Raw genomic sequence first — 21,126 nt, forward strand, 5'->3', positions numbered from 1 at the left:
AGGCCACACACACACACACACACACACACACACACACACACACACACACACACACACACACACACACACACACACACACACACACACACACACACACGGCAAAAACAAATACAGTACTTTCAAAATGTTAAAACACAACTTGTACACTAATGGACGCTATCCAGGGTTTGTTTTAAACTTGGATGAAAGGTCCCCCCCCCCTCCCCCAATACCCCAGCACACACACAATGCACACAAACAGGTTGTAAAAAAAAAAAAAAAAAAGAAGTGTGATGAGGGCAACATGACCAAAAGACACAAAAGACAGGAAAGGGTGACTCTTTGTGCTAATTAATGTCACAGACAGGAATTTGACGCGAGTGACGATCTCGGTTCCCAAAATAAGCATTCTCCCCCCGGATTAAAAAAAGATAAATAATTTTGATAAATGGAACATACGTATGCGCGTGTGCGTGTGTGTGTCAGTTGCTGGGGGAAGAGAATTTTGCCTGAGAACTTCCAATCATTCATTCCTTGTACCCTGAAAAGAAGGGCTTGCGTTAACAGGAAGCCAACAAATCGTTTTTAAAAATGCTACCAAATAAAAACACCACCAAAAAGGGAGACAGTGAACTCAAATTCAATATGTTCCATTCATATTTATGTGACGTCACCACTGTAAATTCTATGTGGAGGAAGTCCAAGCCTGAGAGGTCAGAAAGTTTTCAACACAATAGACATTAAGTTCCTGTGAGTTGAATTTTCATTTTCTATTTTTTTTTTTTTTTTTTATGGAATATGTTAATTGGAGGATGCGATAGACCCACATGCATTTCAGACTGGCGGGAATGCACCAGAAGTTCTTTGTCAGCCGCCTTAAAATTGAAAAATGACTGGCCCAAAAAAGAGAAACATGATTGGCTGAGGAGACTTTTTATTTAGATTTCAGTATCGTGCTGGTTTTGTCAATTTTGTAATCGTTTCAAACATTGTAATGGCAAACTGTTGTGTGTATTAAGGTGGAAAGAGTTTTTTTTTTTTTTTCACGAGGAAACAGGTAATTTCAAAAACAATGGAGGAGGAAGAACCTGTTGCTACAAGACTGTATCGAGGACATTGTCGCTTTTGTGACGCCCATTTCATCTTCGGTAAGTTTGTTTGAATTTAACTTTTCTGACTTGACACGATAAGTAAGTAGTCAGGAATTGTGAAATAATGGCAAAGTGTAGTACAACTATGAACTTCGATGCACATTCGCTCGATGTTCCTTTATTTATGCATTATTCAACTTCAAAGTAGCCCTACAATGTGGTCACGCCGAGATCATCGTCACAACAATGTGACGCAATTTAATTTCCTTTTCTATAATATTTACAAGCAACAAAAACAAAGTAGCAGACTAGCTGGCTACGTTGCTCACTCTGCTGTTTAAATAATGCGTTGTAATGTGTACCTAATTGGAGGTTTTCACGGGTGTGAAATGAATAAACATATTTTCCAGAATTATTTATGATTTAGAATAGAATATTTAGAATAATTTTTTTATTGTCATATAATATTTAGAATAAAGATTCTATTGTCATTGGACAAAAACAGATAAACCGTCGATACAACGAAATTGTATTTTTTTTATTTAGTAATTGTAAAGTATGCTTAAAATCTTAAAGTTAGATCCTTTCGATAAGCAATAAAAATTAACACGCATAAAAAAAAAAACCTCAGCCAAGACACTCGCCTATACAAACTTACCACAAGAGGGCAGGCTTGTTCTTTACAAGGCCTAACCACGGACAACCACCTCAGGTACACAAGCCAAAAAGCTCGAATTTTGTTCCATTATAAACGCAATGATTTCTGAAGAACGACTCAAAATTGAATGTAGGAAATTTAGCCTTTGAATTTTTTGTCCACTGTAAAAACAAATAAAAATAAAAGCTTAATTGCAATTTGGCCAAGGAGTAGAAAGAAAGTACATAAAAAAAAGAATCATGAAGCAAAGTAAGAAAAATCGACCCAATTATTTGGATTCCAGTACTTGTCTCCATTGATCATGCTGAACCACATTTTATGATGAATTCTAAATGCCTTGTTGCATGCTGATTTAGTTAGGTTGGTCAAAAATGGCTTCTTTGTATAGGACAAACTTCCCAAAAGGGACCATTAAATTCATCATCATTACAATCTCGTGTTTCCTCAAAAATAATATGTTTTGTCTGAGTGGGTAAAATGCATTAAAAAAAAACAAAAAAACAACAACAACCCAAAAAAAAAAAAAAAGGTGGCTATGTGATAAGACTCAAAGGATGGCAGGCCAAGTGATGGCGAGGAAGAAGAGAGCACCCTTGGGAGACAGAAAAACGGAAGGTCACAAATGAAGAGTGTGTGTGTACGTGAGAGAGAAAGAATGAGCCTGAGCGGGTGAGTGATTTGTTTTCAGTGAAAGGTGAGGCCACTTAGCCACGGCGTGGAGCTGCCGCGGAATCTATTACAGCGTGTCAAAGGAAACACGAGAAGGGCATGGCCCGTGCGCCCGTGCACCCGTGCGTGCATGTGTGGACAAAAAAATAACTCGGTATATTTAACACAGGGGTTCTCATAATGTTTGGGTTCATGAGCACCTTTTGGCTTTTCCTAGTCCCCATGCCACCTAAACATACTGTACCCCTAAATGCCATAGGAATTAAACAGTTGCTTATTTTCCAGCGAGGAAAAGGTTACCAAATGAAAAATAAAAAACATTGCGATATTATATCTTTTATGAGACACCTTTATTTGCCTCAAATATGAAAATAAAAATTATGCGTGAGTGAAATAAATGATATTTGTTTTATTGCTGTCAGTCCCCATATGGAGGTCTGCACTTTTTTATACATCTCACATTTTAATTTATTGCAAATAATTTTGCAACCCCCAAGCGGCGGTTCAAGGACCCCTGGGAATCCCGTTTTGAGATCCACAGATCCCAACTCCAATAAAAAGGTTTTGTCATTCAGGTCAAGTATCAGATTAGTTAATAATCTTGCTTCATCTTAAACATCTCTGATCAGTTTTGGTCGGATAACCTTTCAAATAACAGTTTTGACTGCCCCCGGCCACAGATGACAATTAGTCACTCGGCAGTAATGTGGTAGATTATTTGCGTCAAGGGGAGCAAAGCCTTTATGATGAAAGTGGCCCCAACAAGAAGATGACAGAAGACAGCAGGGAGGAGGAGGAGGAGGAAGAGGAGGAAGAGGAAGAGAAGGGGGCAGTGGGGAGGAGGAGGAGGAGACGACGATGTTGGTAGATGGATGTGAAAACAAGTGAGCAGACTGACAGTCAGGGGAGCCATTGATCCTCTTCAATGCTCCGTCCATCCAATCCTTCTTTCCATTGGCAGAAGACAGATAGTGTTTAGGTGGCCTGTATTGGATTTATGAGTTAATGGTCGTACCGGGATGAGACAGATGGAGAAATAAGGAAGAGGAAGAAAGATCTGGAAGGAAAGGAAGTACAACGTGGAAAATCTTTATTGAAGAAAGGTTGCTCATATTTAGTGTTGTAGAATATGGTAACATTAAAAAAAGTGTTGCGTAATAGTTTTTTACGTTAGCTCACAAATGTTATCAGTTCGAATCACCAAGTTAGCAGGGTTAGCAATACAACGCTAGCCAACATTCGTGGTAGAGTGAATCTTTTTGAAGTGCCCTATTTTTTGAGCATCGGGAATTCTGCGCAACACGTAGCTGGTTAGACCTGCCGGATAAGCGTAGGCTGGTTTATAAGGAGGGCTGCGCCGCTGCGGGGGTGGTCACAGCCGACATCGATCATGCCCAATCAAGCGGCTCCTTTCATTTCTTCTAAATTCTCGTTGCTCTCTTGTCTTTACAGTGCGGAAGCATATCATCACAAGCCTCCACTCTCTTGTGCCTCCTTGTGGTTTGAGTTAATAAATATAAAACAATGATTCTTTTTTTTTTGGGTTGTAAACGATGCACCAAACAGAATCTGGCAAAAAAAAAATCATCTTGATTTTTATGCGTGTGACGAGAAAAACTTGATGAGGTGGACCAAGGTCAACAGTGTAATTTAGGGGGAGAGTGACCAGGATGTCATCGATTTCACTTACGGTTGCCTAATGGTACAGTCCGTGTGTTACCATCATAGGCGGTAGTGGCGGCTGACTTTAATGAAAACAAGTCGGATTATTTATAGCATTAAGATGAAGCATGTCAAGTGTACACGTGTCCTCCCTACTGGTCACGCCGGAGATGGACTTCATTCTATTTGGAATGTGAACAGTGTAGTGTGCATTGTAAGATCAGTTATTATAGATATTTAAAAAAAAAAAAAAACACAATTAGATTTTGTCTTCTAATGTTCTTTAAAATGAGTTTGCCACGCAATTTTGTTTTCAGTTCAAGCCGCTAAAGGAAATGAAACAACAACGTAATTCAATTTTAGGTCTATTATAAAGCATTAAGCATCAAAATAAAAGCTATTTTTTTTTACGTTTAATAAACTATAAACATCTCATCATCTTACTTCCCACAACCATTCGGAGTATTGAACTTCAGCTTCTTCTTATAATCTTTTTTTTTTTTCCTCATCCATGGAGGAAAATTAAAAATGTAGATTTAATCGGAGTGGTGGGCAGGGGTTTGGTCTTGTAATGTGATCAGGATGACAGGGGATCAATGGTGAGCGTCTCTCACACACGCGTGCACACCAGCACTGACGTACGTCTTGGATGTCGGAGATGGGAAGGACATCAACCGTCTGCCATCTTCTTCATATTGCTGGCTTCTGACTCCAAGAACTTTTCTGCACAAATTTATGGTGATGACTTGTGGTTCTTTCTTCTCGAATCAATTTAGTTGTGAGCAAACATTTACAACTTTATCAGAACAGTAAATCTCACGCTGATGAAAGAGCGTATGGAGTTTTGAACCTCAAACTTTGACCTCTAGGGGGGACTGATCTAGGAGTGGTCCCAATTCTGCTTCTAACTGCAATTTAATCATTAACGTCGTACACCTGAATAAGATGCGGTTTTTTTGGGAAGGGTTCGAGGGGGAGAAAGAAAAAATACGTATGTAAAACAAATTTTTTTTTTGTCCAATCAGATTTCAGCCTCGAAATGTTGCCACGTCAACTAATCTGCCCAAGACTTTGCTCGATAGAACGTAAGCTATATTGCCAACGCATTTGAATGAATGAATGAATGAATGAATGAATGAATGAATGAATGAAGTTTATTTGTTTCAAACGTGAACTATACATCGTCAATCAAATGAATAAAAAAAAAGGAAAAACAAGCTGAAAGTCAGTTAAATTATGACTTTATATAAATATTGGGTACAAACATAATACAATCATCTCTCGATAACTTTGACATTTTCCCGCCCGCTGTCTAAAACTTCGACAAGCAAAGCTGTTGCAATCCACACATACCCGTGATACATTTTGTTATCAGCTCGCTGAATTCTGATCCGACAAAAATCATTTTCAAACCAATGAAATAATTTCCTTCACCATTCAGAATATTGCGAAACATCTCCCAAACATTGCGTAACCATTAGCAAGAAAAATATGACAAAGCGGTGTAACAACACAATTCTTTGTTGACAAAGAAACATTTTTATTGATTTGGGCTTCAAGTTCTCGCAACGAAATATGTAAACAGAGCACCAAAGAAGATACGGACACACACAAAAAAACAGATGGGTTGTGGAAGCCCACCCACCCAAACTGTTCAGTACAAAGCAGGTTAGCGCTAGCAAATGAGTGAGTTAGTATTGACTCAGTGTTTACAACATTGTCTGTGGCCGAAGCTAATCACTCATTCAGGGCTGTTACAATTGTGAATGAACATTTTGGGGGAGAAATAATTCTTTGGATGAATTTGTATCTATGTTCTTCTGTTTTCACTGAAGTGAAATCATGCAAATACGTGTGTGAGAGAGCGAGTGGAACATCATAAATGTCATAGGTCACATGACTAATGCAGCTATTAGCTAAATGCGCTACCAGAGTCACATTGAGACAAAGTCGCTTTATGAGGGTTAATACATGAACATTTGATTTCATGGATGAAACCTTGATTATTTATTTCAGTCCACCAAGAAGCATATCAGTCATCATCATAGCTCAAATAAAAAAAAAAAAAATCTGAATAAAGTGATGCACAATTTTGTATGATGAAATATTTACAAAAACAACATTTGACATTTCAACATTTTTTTTCTGTACCAAAAATACTAGAGAGAATGTCTCGGTCAGTGAGTTAGTGAAAGCAACATTGGTATGTTATTTCATTTTTTGCGTTACTGCTCACGTTAATTCATTAGTTACACTCAACAAATAACATAAAATTGACAACCAATATTTAATTGGGATTACAGTATATTTTTAACATCGATCATTGAGAATAAAAGTTCTTTATGTCCTCTACTGTGACCAACATTTTTTTTTTTATGCAGTGTTGCTGCACCTTTATTATGATTGTGCTGGCCACAGTAAAGAATCCAACTTCAAATTCATCAAATCCAACTTCATTTTTGGAGTACAAACAAAATCTGAAAGCTTCAAGAAGATTGCTTGAGCATAAAACGGCTTTTCTTGTGTCATGACAAGGTCAAAGCTTATAAACCACACATTTGGATTTGGAAAAAAAAAGTCCATCTCAGTCATTACATGTCTTGATGGCTTTGTCATGTCTGAAACGCGTAAGTCTCTGTTTGACAGATGTGACATCAGACCATCTCACACAAACAACACACACACACACACACACACACACACACACACACACACACACACACACACACACACACACACACACACACACACACACACACACATACAATGTCTATAACAATAATACATCTGATCCACCTTCATTGGAGCAGAGCTAAAATCAAAAAGCACCCAAGCAAGATCCAAAGGCCCGTCCAAATCCAATCCCTGCTCGATAGCTGATTGATTTGCTTCCACTCCAATTGCGTATCTCGGGGGGGTGGGGCGCTAGCGGAGACAAAAGAGAGATGGCAGCAGAAGAGAAGTAATTGAGAGCGATGGAGAATTTGCAGGGAGGACGAAAAATGGACATTGGGAGGACGCTTTTGCGTGTTTGTATACATGGGTGGGCGGCAACTTTCGATTTATTGTTGAAATCAGATTTTTCTCAGCTATCAATTGAATATTTGGAATATTTTCTGGTGATGGCGACATGTTTGACCAAGCTTATGTCAAAGTTGAACTCGTTTACATAATTATTGACACAATTTGAATTCCTCTTTTTTTCCCCCTACATGTTAATATTGTGAATACTTCATTGACACCAATTTTTTTTTTTTTTATTGGTGCCATCTCACGATTTTATAGAAGGAGCACATAAATATGCCGATTGGTAACATTTAGCAAATGGTTGCTATGCTTGGATGGAAAGAAACAGTTTGTGTTTCTCAAACGGGACAAACATGTTAATCACAATATCAAAAGCTAAGCTCACTTGTTTAAAATATACGTCCTGATTACTAATTTGACAATTAGTTAGCCCAACCAGGTTTCTCATTTTAATATGAATTATGCGACCAAATATTGGAAAAACATTGACAAGATTATGCATACAAGCCATTTTCAGTAAAAAAAAACAAAAAAAAACTCTGATATCATTATGTTACCAACCACAAATGTGAGTTATGAATGATTCTTAAATAGTTCACCATTAAGATCTGATGACTACAGATAACAGATGATGTAAAGTATCAAGTTTGGTCCATGAAACAGACACGGCTTGTCTTTTGGAGTGCATAAATATGCCCGAGCTGTCATTGCAAGACTGGACATTAGCCATGTTGAAATGTGGTGTTTATTCCGCTGCCTCTTCCCACCCACAATTCCCTCTGACCACAACTGCCTGCCTGACAAACCAAGTGAGACACATAGACCTGAAAGGAAGAGAACCCCTCCGGCCTCCAAAACAAAAAAAAACAAAAAAAGAGAGAGGAAATAGAGAGCAACCCACAGACCACATTATGGTTGTGGCATTACTTGTATGGTTAATGCTTGAACAGAGAGTAAGTTCCAATCAAGCAAAGACATTTTAAAAGCTTTCATTCGATTCACTTGCGTAGGACGACTAATATTAGTGCTGTACTGACGAGCTGAGAAAGGAATAGAGGTGTGAGTTGAAGGCAGGACACGCCCCGCTGCGATGTGATTGGCTGCTGCGTCCAGATCTGTGAGGTTCCGAAAGCATTTGGATCGACTCTACTAACAATACAGCACGAGTAAAAGTTACGAAACTTCCTTATACAAAAGGGATATAGTGTGGATATTACATATTATTATTATCATATATCTATATGTAATCATTTTCATTGACTTCATGCCCTCTTTCATCCAAAACCTGCCCTTAACATAACAACAATAGTGTTCCAATTTATTATCAATAAATGTAGACAAATGAAAATAGATGTTATTTAAATCTCACATAAAAGACACTGAGAATAAAAAACATAAATGGGGTTGAAAATTGAAAAGATGCGGGAATGAACATTTTCAAGGTCATCGCGTATTGACCATGTTCAATCTAAAATAGTATTTGCTTCTTTATTGCTTTCAGGACTAGCAGTACATGTTGTGCTCATTTGGGATATTTATATTTGGTTTTTGTTCTGTTTCTGTGTTTTTATTTTTTGTCACGTTTGAAATGAACTTCAGAATTTCAATATGAGCTCCGTTTGAATAATGCTCCTATCTCATACTCCTCCAGCCATAAAGATTAGATACGTCCACACGTTGGTCTGAAGTCCAAAGGTGGCAAGCGTGTTGTTAACAAGACCCGCACCACATGCAAAGCCTCACTCCTGTGCAACCGCAGAAGGTGAGTGATCCACAATTTGCTTTTGGGGAGGGCGCTTTCTTTTTGCGCGTAGAAAACAATCTTAGAGCGTCTACTGCTGTTTTTTTTTTCCATTATTTCTTCACCTTTTGCAACCAGGTGGATTTGCCATTCATTTATATTTATTTGACAATTTAACATGATGGCCGCCATTCCAAAATTGTAGTAAAATGAGATCATGTCGAAAAAAATTCTATAACAAAATACAAAATGAACGCAACCTGACAGACTTAATGCAGATTTCCTAATAAATCACATAACACATGGAGAGCCTCAATCTCTCCTTTTCAAGAAGCAATCAAGCACTGATGGAATGTTTTGCTTGCACAAAGATGTTAGCAGATGTTAATGCAGTCAACATGATCTCAATCCAATAGTGCACTGCTACTGCTAAAAGGCACACACGCGTGCAATGACTGCAATCTCCGCCCAATTAACAAGATTGTGTCCGGGACACTCGATACACTGAAAATGTGATGCTAGAGAAACACTACATACCCTTTTTTTAAAAAAAAAAAAATCTTTGGCATTGTCACAGATGATGTCATCGCACAGTTGAATGTTTTATCGTCGTGAGATTTTTCTCTTCTAGTTTCACAACTTGCTTTCTATTTTCAGGTGTTATCTGCGCCTCTTAAACAAATGACAATTAGGCTCTTAGCCTAATTATTAATTCATGACTCAGCTAGTGAATTATTTACTTAAATTGATGCTTCCCCTGCATCCCTGGATACAAACAAAAAATGTGTCAGCTGTGCACACAAGGTGACAAAAAAGGTGGATTTTTTATTTATTTTTTTATTCCCGTTATTCAATTTATTTGAATTTCTGTTTGGTTAGTTCTGTAAACTTTTGATTGATTAATAGGCATGAAACTTGACTATTTCATTTGCATTGTACCATCGAATCCTAATCAATCAATTCGAATGCTCTCTCAAATTCACTGATCTCTAATTTCATGTGTTAATTCCTCCATATATTATCTGTGATAAGCAAAAACAAATCCAAAAAATATCAATAAAAGACGGTGAAATATTGTGACCTGACATTTTCAGTAACACGGATTCATCCTGTTTTACTGCTCAGGCTGACAGGAAGTCACTGTTACTGGATATGAGCGTCACACAAGCGCACATCTTGCTCAATAAATATGAAATATATTTAATTCTTAAATATATTCAATAAATTGTCTTTGGTTGTTGCTGAAAAGAATATAGGGTGGTTGGTGTTATGTTTTTATTTTTCAAAATAAAACTGGTTGCAATGCTTTGTGTATGTGTGTGTGTGTGTACCTGTCATATTTATTTTAGCATTATTAGCTTGAGCTACTTTTTCCGCCATAATTAGTTCACTTGTCTGTTTTGGTTCCTCTACCACTAGTAGTTTTCTATTATGACCAATGCAGTTTTATTGATTGGTGGCATACCACAACAGTTTAAAATGGCTGTAATCAAAACAAACCACATTGTTCTTAAAGTGTTTTGATTTCACTCATTATAAAAAAATCGACTCCAGCTAATGATAAAATAATATCTATAAAAAAAAAACAACAACACTCCTCTGACTGAGCTTTATAGAGTAACAAACGTCGGAGGAAAGACAATTCAATTCATAAACGATTTTTATTGCGCGTTTACAACACTGCCGACCAAAGAGCGCTTCATTTTCAACGCACACATCATAAAAGTACAGAAGATAAAAAACAATAAAGCAGAATATAAAACCATAAAAACCAGAGTGCGTGACATTTCAAAAAGTTACAAATTGATATTTGCATAAATATATCGTGATTTAAAATTGCCGCTATCTCAAAGGGTGCATCTTATTTATTAGAAGGCTTTTGGGCAACAAAACACACACACACACACACACACACACACACACACACACACACACACACACACACACACACACACACACACACACACACACAAACACACTCCTGTTCTTTGCCCTCATCGGTTTGTTTTCACACTGGTAGTTTGTAGACAGGTCCTTGTGTGTATGTGTGTGCGTTTACCTGCCACGCAGTGTTTTCACACAACCAAACACTTCACGCCAACCCAGGGGAACCTGCACTTACACACACACTGAAAAAAAAAAAAAAAGTCTCACACGCCGACCCTGCGAGGCCTCCCGTTAGTGCCGGCTTCGACATCCCACAGTGACACTCGGGAGGAAAGGCAGCCCAGCGGAACCGAGCAGAAGCAAACACAAACAAAATAACACAAGCCAGATGCCAAAACAAGAGCAAAAGAGCAAAGCCATTACCAATGCTAACTCTTGCTGCTTGCTCTTAGCATCAGAAGATTATTTCATGTTGAAAACCAAATGCGGGAGTTGTCCAACTTCAGTGATGGACGTCTGCACTTTGAACTCACACCAGCCCATAGTTTGTAGCTTTACATTTCATTTTTGGACCCGGGGGAGGTTCTTGACGTAATTATGATGTCGTCGATTATTATTATTTTTTTTTTTAAGTCATATCGTACATGAAACGAAAGCTCCGATACTATGACACTAATACCACTCGACTCTCGGTTCACCTTCATCACTTTGTGCAATTGCAAGATATTTGCATTATCATTATTTACCGTGTTGGTGATAAATCCAACCAAGCGATCGAGTCATGGCCATGCGTCACAAAACTACTTTTATTGTCACTCAAAATCTTACACGATACTTTTCGTCCCCAAAAAAAAAAGGCCAGACGCTTCCATGCCAATCCGCACGGGGGGGAATAAACAACCTGGGGCAGTTAGCGTGGAGCGGTATCGTCCTGGCCAGAAATATTTTCGAAGTGACCCTGGAGATCTATGTGGACCCTCTCTGTCTCTTAAAGATTTTCTGCTCATGTTTCCCACCATAAGAAACTGATATTATCACACAGCAGCCAGTGCTCGTGGTCCCCATAGAGCCTTTTCCCTTAAACAACCCCCAATAACCATCATCAAGTTACCGGGCAACAAGGTGTACCTGCTTTCCATTTTCATTTTGGGAGATTTTTTTTTTTTGTGTGTGTACTACAGTACATGTTTGAATTCAAAATGTTTCATAATCCAAACAAAAAATTTCGAGTAGCCAATACCACAACATGATGAAAGTTATTGTTAACCTTTAGATGAAGCATTATGATGGCGTGTAGTAAGTCATGGGAAAATGGAGTCATGAAAGATTTGTCTGTCACGCAGAAAAGGATCGTAACTTCTTCGGAAGCGTCTTCTGGTAATTGATTACTAAAAAGGATAGAAATGAGATTTCCAGTATGTCTTTCTGAAAAAGGCTTACTGTAAGACTTAATTGTATAAAAGAGGACGCTCGTCTCTGCCCTTCATTTTTTTTTTCTTCCATTTGTCCAAAATAGACAAGCTCTCCGTTTGTGCACGCGCGGTCTGGATTTTTTTCACAACAACGAGAAAATACAGCACTTGCTCCTCATTCTAGCAGTGTTAAGAAATCATTGAATTCTGAAATTTGTATCTACAAAAATGAGCAAATTAAAAAGTCCTCATTGATTTCCACTTAAAAAAAAGCTCATCCGATTTTAAGATGATCAAGCGGCTCGGTTGGCCAAAAATGCATCTCCGTGCAAACGATACTTCCTGGCTATCGTATCGCTGAGGCGACCTGCTATAATTAGACATATCAGAGGCCTTTGCTGGTGCAGATCTATAATCACAATTGCACAGATTAGTCATTTTATAGGCAGACTGCAACATGAGAGTGGAATCAACTTTACATTGTAGATGATGTGATGTACAATTGCGAAGATGACAAGTCTAATTTGCTGTCCGCGTTCGAGACGTTACCTGAGATGAATGAGTGCTGTCTGCAGGAATGTGAAAAAAAAAACAAAAAATTTTTTTTAGGGGGCAACATGGTAAAAAGGAAAATAAAGATGACAGCCATACAATGTCAGATGAAAGAATAATAAAAAAAATTTGGTAAAGCAATTTAATTTAAATTTCATCATAATATATTGACTCAAAAATAGTAGCTTTGGCGGAGCTAGAAGGGGGGGCTACAAGGGCACTGCCTCCCCCCCCTCTGATATATGCTTGGATCCTCCAGGTGGCAAGGCAGATAATTGACTTTTGTGTATTTTCTGATTATCCCAGGATTTTTTTTTACATTTTTACACATGCCATATCCTAAAACTTTGTCCGATTTTTTTAGGTTGTGAAAACAAAACAACAACCAAAAAAACGGACACTCTGAGATGTCCTTGGCCACCCCAAAGAAAAAAAGAAAGTATCCAGTCGTGGAAATTCAAACATACCATACATTATAGTTGGATTTACTCATGATGTATTTGCTAATTTTTTATGGTGAGACTTTTATTCTCCTTTTGCTAAAGACGTTGTAATTTGTAATTTCCCAATTGTGGGATGAATGAAGTCTTTTTCCATGTTTCTTCTCAGACTTTTAGATTTGGTCTGCCGTCAACCGTCTAAATCCATCACTTTTCCCCCCCATCTCGGTCTCACTTGCCCTCAGCCTCTCACCCTGTGTTTGCGTCCTTTGCCCACTGCGGTGGTCTCCGGTTTCCTTAATGGTTCCCAAGATGCATTGTGGCTTTGTGGGAACGTGAAGGCGTGAGCGACTGTGGGTGTGTGTGACCAGCAAGAGGTGATGCGGTCATTTCTGACACATGAGAGGCTTTCTTTTTTTTTTTTTTTTCGTTTTCTTCATCGCCGGCCAGAAGCTCAAAGGCACTTTACAATCAAAAACAGATTTCCTCTGTCTAAGAGAAACCACACTGAACACAAAAATACATTTTCTTGTTAAAAGTGGACTTATCTGCATTTCACATCACAGTTCCTGAGTTCCTAAGCAAGCTAGTGCAAGTAGTGAATGAGCAAAGTTTACACTCTCAGCAGGCCTTGTTTATTTTTTTATTTTTTTTATATGTATATATTGCTCATGCAGATTCAGCATAATCCCGTTTTCGGTGCATGTGCTTGATGCGGTTCGATATATTTGCTGGAACTAATCAAAGGCCATTTGGCAGCGGTGACATCGACAGATGCCTTTTTAATGATATGAGTGACAGGCAATATGCAAAAGACCACCGGAACACCATATGCATTGTGAAAACTTGATTACCTAATTGATTTAAAAAAAAAAAAATCCAAAGCAGCATCAAATATGAATAAATATTCCTATATCAGCATGTGATCGGCCAAGTTGTATGCACTGATCCCCGTTTTAATGGAAGGCTCACATTTACATATTTCTCTCACCTTTTGACATGATAAGTGATTGCAATTACCTCCAAAATTGTTGACATTACAAATCCGAAGAAGATGAATTATTTGAAGACTATAATGCATCACAACATATCATTGCGATCCCTGGATTCCATACAAATGTGCCCTGAGAGCGTTTTCAATGACCACTCCCACAGTGACGCACCCCTCCCTCTTACAGATAAGTATAGAGATACTCCACACACTATGCAATATACGGATGAACTTTTTACATTCGTTTTTTTTGTTTTTTTTTTTGACCATCGTTACTAAACATTATGCTTTTTAATTAAGGATTTATGTGAACATTATTACAAATGTTTTTTCTGATCAGAGCAGATATATCACTTATCGTTAGTGTTCCAATGGTCTTGATAGAAAAAGAGATGGTTCAGGGGAAAAAGAGAGTGAGACAAGCCTTGAAAGGGTCTCATTTGTCCCTTGGGGAGGACAATGTGATGCCATCCTTCTCACTCCCAAAGACAGATAGCGATGCTGTTGAAACAAAAGTCCCAAATACGGCAGACGTTTCGTCAGCACAAAAAAAAAAAAAGACTGATGACTGCTGATTTTAAATGACTTCAACTTCTTGAATTATGTCAGGTTTAAAGCGTCAATCTTAAAAATGTAATTTAGCTATTTAATGGATTTGGAACATGAGAATACTATTAGTTTTAATATTCAATTCTATATTGTACACCAAAAGTCATGTCATAGTTTGATTATATAAATTTGCAAGTAGAAATGACTTCAAAATTATCATGCTGACGTTTTAAGTCGTATTCATAATTCCTAAGGGGTTGATTTTTAGTAGTTTTATATCGTTTTGATATGATCTACTTTTGTTGTACTCTTGAAAATAATGTTTGAAATGAATCAGGAAATACAATCATTTTGTTTTAAAAATTTACTTGAATAAAGTCTGCAGACTGACTGATTTTTTTTTTTTTTCAGGATTTGAGGAACCGATCCCCACTTCAACCCACCCGAGAATGAATGGTCCGCAAAAAGCACATACCAACAGGTTGGAGACCATTTAGTATAAGAAAATTGTATATATAAGGTAATATTATTTATTAATATTAAATATTATTTGATAATTATATTAATCCATTTAATAATGTAATATTATTCAACTAATATTGACTATTATTTTTTTATTTATTTTATCTGTATGTATAAAACATTGTGACCACTAAACAACATCGGTCTTGAATTATGTACCTACTATTTTTTTCTCCCACAGTTCTTTCGGACTGTGCCATGTAAACTCAGATTGCTTCTTACGAAACAGACCATCTACAGACAGGTAGATAATGTGACACAGACAAGAAACAAAGCGCATCCATTTCTTATCAGTCATAAATTGAAACCTTGGTGGCACCAAACATGAGATCAATGGACCGAGACCAACGAGGTTAGTCCACTGAGGAGTCGGTATGGGAGCATATAATGTTGCATATTGGACAAAACGGCAGCCGATGCACTCGTGTGTGTGTGTGTGTCTGGTCAATATATTTGATTGTTTGTGAAGCTCCGAACTTATTTGAGGGATGGTGGATAAAAGAGACCCTCATCATCATAGAACTGCCAGACTCTGTACTACTCAAGTACAGATGGATGATTAGAAAAAAAAAAGGGAAAAATGATTCAACTCTTTTACGTGAGTCACTCTTACGTTAATGTCCAAAATGTAAAAATATTTGGACTTATTTATTTATTTTTATTTTTAGCATTGGCATTTAGACTTTCAAAACATGTTTCCAAACTTTTGCTGACATGAACTGACAAAAAAAATTTAGAGAGCAAATAAAATCAGTTTTTTGTTCAAAGAACTAGCAAGCGATTCCATGCTGCAGTGAACCAACCCATAAAAAACTTACTGAGCAAAATATTCTACAAAATAATTTTGCTCAATTTTATAACCTGACTAACAAAATGAAACTGGATGAGTATCACTTTATCTGTTTGCCCAGTTTTTTTTTTTTACATATTAAATCGTCACTTTTTTTTCTTTTTTGACGGAAACAGGTGAGCACAATACATCACGGCGAGTCATTCTTACAACCAACACAAAAAAAAAAAAATCAAAATAAGATCATGGCAAAAATTGTGATTAGCCATTTGAAGTAAACAGCGCCAAATTTGCACATCTGTTTGCTTCTGTTGTGTGCAGTGAAAGCCATCTAAAAATATGATATCGCCGCCATCTGCCGCTCTATTCGGCTTCCCTTACCTTTAATTACATATGCACGTTGGCAATAATGACGCTGTTGGAGGAGATCTTGTGTCAGAAAACAACAGCCCACAATTTACACGCCAAGTGCATAGTGTGTGTGTGTGTGTGTGTGTGTGTGTGTGTGTGTGTGTGTGTGTGTGTGTGTGTGTGTGTGTGTGTGTGTGTGTGTGTGTGTGTGTGTGAGCTTAATAATTAGTTGGAAGTGCGAGACGTGACAGATGCAAGGAGGCTTGTCCACGCCTAACTTGAAGCATTAAGCTTACCACGAACGTGCGCTGCATTGTTATTTTGAAAACAGGTGTGCGGTCATTTGATTTGGAAATTGGACATTTACAACCACAAGTCCATAACAATAGAAGCTCAACTAATGATTTACAAGCTAAAGAGAAGGACTAAAAAAAAAATGCTAAATGAAATATTTTGTTTGTAATACTTTTATTTTCTAACCAATCATGCAAAAAAAATATTTTGCAGGATAAAAATCATACAAAGGCTAAAGATAATGCTAAAATACTATCAATAATTCACAGATGCTATGCTTGGATATTTTATGACTAATTTCATTTTTTTTTTTTCAATCACGTTTCTTATTGTAGAGACTTGAGAAATTACTTTACTTCCTATAGATTGACTAATGTCCAATTCTGAGTATTTTCTTTTGGAGTGAGAACAGTTTTATTCACATTGAGAGACAATATGTTTTTATTTGAAATCGTTTTGAGATATTATATAAATTATAATTTGCTTTGGTCATAAGTATACATGGAAGAAAAATAGAAAGAGTGGAGGTACCTCACACAGTATCAAAATAATAATTGCTGAATTGTAATCGGCAATCATCATTTCATTTATATGCCATGAAATGAATCCATCTGTCTGGAAAATGAAAAAAAGGAAAAAATGCATTTTATATCACCTTTATCATCTTTTAAATACTTGTTAAATTGCATATATCTAAATGTGCATTTCCCTCCATTATTTCATCTTTTTGACTTCATTTTTGCGTGTCTCTCTGTGTGTGTTTGACCCGAAGCGATTTGTGACAATAACAACGTACTCTACACCTCCATCAAATCGTAATAGCGTTAGCTCATTTAGCCCTGACTTGGCTGAAGACCCTAACAAAGGTCATCACAATGGCTCAGAGTGGGCAATATAAAGTATTTAGTTCCCGCCCACCCATTGTCGAATTATCTGTGAAATTTCTGGGGCCGTAAAACTGCTCAGAGAACAAAACATAACACTAAAAAAATCATGAAGTTTCGTCATTAGGTCAAGTCGTAAATCCGAAACGGGATCGTCACTGGCGTTAAGTCGTCATTAGCTCCGAGAGGCGCACACGTGCCGGGGTAATAAAATCGGATTGTAACGCCACCATTACGGGAGAGGATGTCACATATGTGACAAATCGGGTATTAACTCTACTTTAAACAATTCAACGTGTTGTTTTTAAAGCAATTGAGATGAACTTTATAAAAGAAGAGCCCGTAAGAAAAAGTTGAGAGGCCGAGGCCAATGGAGAGCAACTACACACCGAATTCCGCACTCTTAAAAACCTCGTGGGACCAATTATTTCATTTGCTGACACCCCAAACTAACTGACAGAGATACAGTAAACACACCTCATTAGCCTGAGATGACATTATTTTTTTTTTGTTTGTGTGTGTGTTTGTGTGTGTTGTCTTGTGAATGATGCAAATTATTTCGTGCACAACATAACTTAAGTTTGAAAAAGATAATATATGTTAGCTACGGTATGTACTTACAAGGGTAGGAGGATCTTCATTCTTTCTGTCAATCAGTCACTGAAGAATTATTATTTGTGTCATAAACCGACGTTTGACTCAAAACCATCCGAACGACCGCTCGTATCTGATTTCAGTTCAATTTAATTCCTCTTAAAAAATTAATTGACGTGATTGATTTGTGTCACACACATCATTTTGGATTGACGTCTCATTTCTCCGCTCAAGTCCTCCACGGGATCTCTAATAAAGAAACGAGATGTACCCGAGGAGACAACCACGACAATGGGCTGCCTAGTCCGAATCCTGATTTTACAGAAAAACTGTCCCTGCATGACTTCACCTTCCCCAAAGACTTGATGTTTACTTTTTGTTTGTATTTTAGCAGCTGCTAAGAACACACACAGAGTGACTTGGCACAAAGATGTGAGTCGGATTTATTTTGATGTCGTGGGAGCTCGGTGGGGGGGCGGGGCGGGGTGATGAGGATGACGGAAGGAACACAGGCTAGTGTCGTTTGAATTTTCTTACCTATGACTTTGATATCCACTGATTGCTTTGGAAGAAGTGAAGTGATGATAACGAGAATTTCAGTATTTAGATGTCAGCTGGTAATTATTTCATTCTTCTCGATTTGTTATCTGACCTCAGTTACTATGACCGTGACGTGATCTTCGGCTTTGTACGTCTGATTGAATCCAGGAAGTTGCAGCTGGGGGTCATGTTTTGTCTGGGAGGGGTCAACGCTGAGTCTTCTCCCACTGCGCGCTCCCAGAACACACGCAGTAGGATGTCTACTGAGCTAAGTTCTTCCAGCGTCTCCGCTGTTGACTTGTCTCAACAGAAATGTCATATTTTTCTTTAGATTACGAATCGAAATGTGAAACATACATGTAAACGTAAAATGACTTTCAAATATAAGAGGTTAAAAAAAAAGTACGACTGGGGTTGTTTGTGATTAATCCATTGCTTAAAGTGTTTTGAAAAAAAATCACGCTACTTAGCATTAGCATCAGCATTATTTACCATTAGAATTAAGCTACTGAGCTGAAAGGCAAAGGTATGTGGTATTATATATATATATTTTTTTACATGTATATATATTTATAAGAAAATATCCATATATGCGATAATAATTCCAATATTGTGCAGCCATACCATTTCTTATATTTATTTGTACAATTTTTATTAAAATCCATCCTGTCTCTTATCATGGTCAGTTCCCATTCCATTAATCTTTGCTGCTTTGATGGGACTCAAACCATCAATGTGTCGTGTTATTGTTTTGTTTTTTTTGATCGGTGCTAGCTGCTCATATATCAAACTGGATCGGTGGTTGTTTTGTTACATTTCTGTCATGAATTTACACCTCTGGCCACACGACACAATCTCGTTTCCACTTGCCGACATTCTTTGCCTTTCTCAGCCTGGTCACGAGGCGCATATTGTGGTTATCTGGAGGTTACACTTGTGTTTTGTGTGTGCGCGTGTGTGTCAGGTAACGACAGCAGAGGAAACTCAACAGGTCTGTTGGTGGCTGATTTTAAGACGAGGTGATGCAAACTTTACCCTTTAGTACCCCATAATTCAACTTTAAGGCAGTTGTAAGTTGTTTTGCTCCCAGGCTCTGTTCTTGGTTGTCAAGTGGTGCAGACTTTTCACTTTGGTATTTTGTCAGTCTTATATTTTGTCGATTGTCTGACCCGTGAGACATAAATTCCCTGTCTTGCGAAATAATCGTTGATTAAACTGGATGGTGTGTTTTGGGATGGAGCAAAATTCCTGTTTAAAAATTCAACTGATGACAAAATTTAAGACTATTTAACTCATTCACTGCCAACCCAGTTCATATCTTTGACGTCTATAACCGTCAATGGCACCGAAGGGTAATGCGGCTTGTCATTGGAATGCTTTTTTTTTATTTTTTATTTTTTTAAAAATTCAAACGATAGCTAGAATGGAACATTCGTGAATAGAATAAACATTTAGGCGCCGAGAGACAATTGTGTAGATGTGACCTGAAGCGACAAGAATTGACGTGTTATTTCCGACCGTTTTATGCGCTGTTGGCTTGTTTCGTTGCACTTCCCTGCTGATTTGAACTTACGTCAAAGTTTTATAGCGCCGACGGTAGAAAAACCGCCAACAGCGAAGAGCCATTTGACGATCGATGAAGTCTACGAACATCCTAAGCTCGGCGGATGTTTCCAACGTCTCCTAACCACACTGGGGGTCCCTTCGACCCTTAATGGGCGAGATGGCGGCTTTGTGTTTGTCAAAGTCTGATTCGGACGGCTGTCCCGTGCGAGACGAGGCAAGGTCCCATCAGTGCTGCGGTTAACGAAGAAGTCATGCAAAGAGTCGCCTCACCCTTTTCACACTCTCCCTCATTCGTGTGCCCCATTTGTCCCCACTTTGTGGTTTAAAAAAAAAAAAAAAAATGAAGGCAAAGTGTTGTCTTGATGTGTACGTGTACATACAGTATGTGGCTGGCAGCCATTAGCATCCTTCTATTCTTGTAAATTCCACACATTGACTGCACCTTCTGATTTATTCATTGGCTCGTTTGGGATTTGATGCGTATGCGTGCGGTCGCTTTCAAAGGATCTGATTGGCTAATTTAGCCGACTCCTTCCACTTTAATGATTCAGTTACAGGGAGTCTTCTGGAGTACTTAGCATGCAAAAGCTCAATCGTCAAATGCTAACAAACGCTTGCGTATGTGAATTGATAATGTGATGGTTATTGGATTAACATTTGAAAATGTTTTATCGTTACACGCGGAGAGTTATTTTGACGTTAGGGTCGAATGATGATAACTTTGGGGAACTCCCATCATTACATGTCCCTAAAAGCTACAAGGTTAGCAGGGAGCACATCTCTGCTGGCATGATCTTGATGTTAAAAACAAACAAAATGAATATCAATGTATAGTATATCACTTTTGACTATTAAAAATATGTTTTATCATGAACGCACGCAACACACACACTGCGCTAGCTCATAGATACCTAAATAGCAAGCTAG

The 21,126-nt window shown here is 37.8% G+C and overlaps 1 long non-coding RNA gene across 1 annotated transcript; it reads left to right on the forward strand.

Annotated features, from left to right (window-relative positions):
• The first annotated feature begins 1,032 nt into the window (after positions 1–1,032).
• LOC147062877 (uncharacterized) lies at positions 1,033–15,633 on the forward strand. The gene is made up of 4 exons (XR_015067920.1): positions 1,033–1,127; positions 8,738–8,848; positions 15,070–15,139; positions 15,362–15,633. It is a non-coding gene; the product is annotated as an uncharacterized LOC147062877 (long non-coding RNA).
• The last annotated feature ends 5,493 nt before the right edge of the window (positions 15,634–21,126 follow it).

Source organism: Syngnathus leptorhynchus, chromosome 1, assembly GCF_054491065.1.
Source record: "Syngnathus leptorhynchus isolate UIUO chromosome 1, UIUO_Slep, whole genome shotgun sequence".
Taxonomy (NCBI): Eukaryota; Metazoa; Chordata; class Actinopteri; order Syngnathiformes; family Syngnathidae; genus Syngnathus; species Syngnathus leptorhynchus.